Source organism: Microtus ochrogaster (genome assembly GCF_000317375.1).
Source record: "Microtus ochrogaster isolate Prairie Vole_2 chromosome 14 unlocalized genomic scaffold, MicOch1.0 chr14_random_1, whole genome shotgun sequence".
NCBI lineage: Eukaryota > Metazoa > Chordata > Mammalia > Rodentia > Cricetidae > Microtus > Microtus ochrogaster.
In genome coordinates this window covers 20,745,211-20,749,588 of record NW_004949096.1, presented here as the reverse complement: position 1 = coordinate 20,749,588, position 4,378 = coordinate 20,745,211, and the positions used below count along the sequence as shown (strand labels likewise).

Sequence of the window (4,378 nt, the reverse complement as noted above, 5' to 3'; positions counted from 1 at the left end):
TGGGCAACAAAGGCAGGTCTATTATCACACATGATTACCTGGGGAAGATTTCTATGATCCTCTTAGCCATTACATTGGTTATCTCAGTCCTGGTCAATGTATGATGGCTATCTTCATCCTATGCCATGTAGAGCTTGTATCAAAGTCATAAGTTCAGCCTTCTGGGTGGGCTGACATCCCTGAAGGGAGGCTACTAGCCCAGATCATTTGCTTCCTGTCTGCCATTGCTGCCACCGCCGAACTGCCGCTTACCTTCAGTTTTGTATACCTGCTCAGCCCTAATGGTGTCTTTGGAAGTCAACAAGGGTGGCTGCAAACGTGGGGGCAAGTGTGCATGTGTCCATATGATGCTGCAAACAGAAGCAGGGCCTGTGTATACTGAGTTCCCTCCGTCCCCAGCTCTCCCTCTTTTGAAGGAGACAGCACCCAAGATTCCTAGGCTGACCCTAAACTGATGACCCTCCTGCCTCAGCCCCCAAGCAGCTGAGACAGCTGACAGATCTGTGCCCCCAGGCCTAGCAGGAAAGAGCTGTGTGGTGAGCCTTGAATGCATCCTTCATCCTCCTGTTCACCTGGGACCTCAGTGCCCCACACCCTCAACAGTGGGTAAATTTTATGTGAGAAGACCTTGTTGGTGCCAAGCTGGATGTGAGATTCAGCCATTACCATATGGTCAAAGGCCAGGTGTCTGAAGACTTTAAGAGCCCCTAGATGACAGAGGGCATGTGTCCAAGAGTGAATACCAGGTACATCTGTACTGCTCGGATACTGACAGGGAAAACTTGTGGCCATACAGTGGTCACAAGCACGGGAAGACATCCTCAGTCTCTGCTCCAAGTGAGTGGTGGCTGACCCATCCTGTGGGCCAGCACTGGGTACGGCGGTGCTTCAGAATCCTGAGAATTCCTATGGGCATCTCCTTAAATGCATTTTTTTGGAGGTGGCCAAAATGGCTCAGTGGGTGAAGGTGCTTGCTTCCAAGCCTGCCTGATGACCTCAGTCTGATCCCTAGGGCCCACAAAGTGGAAAGAGGGAACAGATCCCAAAGCCGTCTTCTGACCTTTACACTCGTGCCTTGGCATGCACGTGCCCAAACATAAAAATATGTAAAAAAACAAACACAAAACCCCAACACGTGTGATGTTCGCGGCTGCCATTCTAGAACTCTGCAAGCTGAGGTGGGAGGATTTCTGCACGTTCAAAGCCACACTGGGTTACAGATTGAGACCTTGTCTTAGAAAAACACACAAAACAATGTCCCTCAAGAAACCACCAGACTGGCTAGGCAGTGGTGGTGTGCAATTCACTCCCAGCTCGTGGCAGGCAGAGGCAGGCAAATCTCTGAGTTTGAGGCCAGCCTGATCTACACAGAGCCAGTTCCAGAGTGAGAAACTCCGCCTAGAAACAAAACAAAACATACAAAAAGAAACCCTCAAACATCCTGCTAAGACAGACTTCTGAATGACGTTTAACATGTGTTGAGCAACTGTCCGGCTCAGAAAAGGCTCCCTCTGTTCCCTGCTGGCCCGGAGCTGCCCTGTCTAGGGCATTAGACTGAGTGTGGGATGTTTTCCTTGCCCGTGGTGACCTCAGGTCTCTACTGTCCCCAGTCCTACTCTGCTGGACTCTGGCACAGTATGAATCGATGGCTTCACTGCACCCAAGGTCCCAGTGTCTCAGAACTCAGAAGTGGGCTAGGAGTGGAACAGTGCGGTAGTAGTGAGGCACTCAATAGCTGAGTCCTCAAAAGCCCAAACAGTCTTCACCTGAGATAGCAGCTGGGTGGGGTTTCACTTCCAGCAACCCAACTGAAAAGAAAGGGAGGATGGAGAGAGGAGGGGAGGGATGGAGGGGAAAGGGGGAGGAATGGAGGGGAAAGGGGAAGGCCTGACCCACACCTGTAGAGCTCTCAGTCCTTCTTGGTAATCAAGTCCCTGAGTTCTTCCAGGAGGCGTGACACCTGCGCGCTGGCGTCAGGCACCTGCCTGCTGGCTTCCGGGGAGGAGATGCCCAGCTCGCCCAGGAGCTGCAGGGTGGTCTTTAGGCCTGGCTCCAGATCATCTGTGGATACAGGCTGTTAGCAGGACTCCAGTGCCCAAAGCAGCAGCTGTTTGAGCTGTGCAGAGTTGGCTCTTCTCTCACACTCAGGGAACAGGGCCAAAGGGAGGGATCTCACTCATCCCTGGAGTGTGGGTGCCAAGTGCATGCTGGTAAGGACAAACCCAGTGGGGAGCGCACAGATGCTTCTGTGACTGCTGCCCAGGAGGCTCCTGTGGACCAGGGGAGCTGGGGCTTCAGGATGCAAGCCCCTGCTCTGTTTTCTCACCCTCTGTCCTTCTACTACAAGCAACAAGCAGGATGCAACTGCCAGATGTGGCCTGAACCTGCACTTCATGGCCTCCAGATCTAAAGAGCTGAGGTTCTGGTATCTGCAGCAGCTGTGTGTCCCAGGCACAGACCTGCACCACACACAACCCAGCATGGTCATGAGGGTTAAAGGACCCGTTCCTGCTGTGTCCTCACCTCACCCTCGGGGCTGGGGTTGTGCTGGGTACAGACTTGCTAGGGGCAGTTTGGTAGGAGAATCGCTACAGCTTCCAGGTCAACACTGTGCTCTTTTATGGAGCCAGGGTCTCACTGTGTTGTAGCTCAGGCTGGCCTGGAACTCACAGCCTCCCAAGAGTCAGACAATAAATGTAGGTCACTGTACCTTTTTCATTTGTTACGTAGCCCAGGCAAAGTAAACCCTGTGCAGCTAAAAAGTCCTAAGGAGGATGTCTGCTCCAGAGAATCCCTCAAATGACCTCTCAACACCCCCCACCCTGTTGGTAGGGCCCAGGGCCCAGGGCCGGTAGATAGGTCACCCTGCCCCCAGAGGACTCAGGGCTGGTAGATAGGTCACCTTGTCCCCAGAGTCTTCCAGCTGTGAGGTCCAGCTTGGGGTTGGAATTGTGACTCAGCTGCCTGTGTCTTACTTGTTCCACACGGGTTCCAACACCACCGCAGGGTAGAGGCACCTAGAATAAGGTGCATGTGAGCCTGGGGGCTCCTTCCTCCTGAGGCAATGCCACACAGCAAGGCTGTTCCTACCTAGGAGTTCCTGCCCACTTCCCTGCATGTGGATGCCTTTCACGGGCAGCTCATGTCACGTGGCATCCAAGGCTGTGGCCAGTGTCTTGTATTGCTCCTTGAAGCGCTTTGCTACAGCCTCGAGAGGGCCCAGCACCTCCATCTGCAGGCAGAAGGGGACACTGTAAGACACACCGCTCACTCCCACAAGAAGGACCAGCCTCCAGGTAACAGGACCCCCTCTGACCTGCCTTGGACGGGGCCCTGTTGCTATGCTAAGCTCCACAGTGGGACAACATCAAAGCTGGCAGGTGCCAAGCATTCTGCAGACTGTGTGGCGTAGACAGGTGTCCCATACACGGTACTACACTCATATCAGGAGCCTAAGCAGGGCGGGCAGAATGTGAGTGGTGGCATCCTGATCCTGGCTCTCTCATGTACTCCTAGCCTCAGGAGCATGCTCAAACCCACCTGGGCATCCAGGATGGTAGCCAGCTCCTGATGTTTCTGCTGGAGCAGCTGCTGGCGCCGCAGCTCCAGCACCCGCTGCTATAGACGCTCCTTCTCACGGCATAAGGCCAACAAGTCCTTCTCAGCCTTCTCCTCCAGCAGAGTCAGGTTGTTTTCCATCTGTGGATCGCAAGACCAACTCAGGTGGGGTGGGGGAGGTGAAAGAGGACATACGCTGTTTCGTGAGGCCCAGTTAAACTCACCTTCACAAACAGCAGGGTCAACAGCAGTGTCTGCGACTCCATCATGTCCATGGTCTCTTGCCCATATATAGGAATCTGACCCTGGTTCAGTTTAAACGTGTTGAGCCTGCAGCCAGGACAAACAGGCCCACTGGTCTATGTGCCCAGGCCAGCTCCCAGACTCTGTTTGCCAACCATGGAAGACTCCAGATTTCTCATTACAGCTGGTCTGTGTTCGTTTGTACCTCAAGCACTCATGTTTCTCAATTAAATGAAGCTAGCAGATTCAAAAGTAACAATAAAGTTAAAGACAGGAGAAGAGCCCACAGCAGCCCAAGGGCAGGGAAGCTGAGGCACACGTGAGCCATGACAAACTCTGTACCTTTGGGTTGGGGAGGCCTAGGTCCATGCTCTTTCCTCCCCACCCACTCCAGCCTTTATCACTGGTGGGACTATCATGAGACTCACGCACAGATCCAGGCCCCCTTCGCAGCGGCTGGGATGTCTGGCCTGTACTCAACTCACATATAAAAAGGCACAGGCTAAGAGATTGGATAAGAAAACAGGATCCAACATTCTGCTGTTTACAAGAAACACACCTCAACCACAAAGACAGG

General features: G+C 53.4%; 1 pseudogene; it reads right to left on the bottom strand.

Annotated features, from left to right (window-relative positions):
• Positions 1 to 707: 707 nt before the first annotated feature.
• On the bottom strand, positions 708 to 3,836 carry LOC113457980 (annotated as a pseudogene).
• Positions 3,837 to 4,378: the final 542 nt, after the last annotated feature.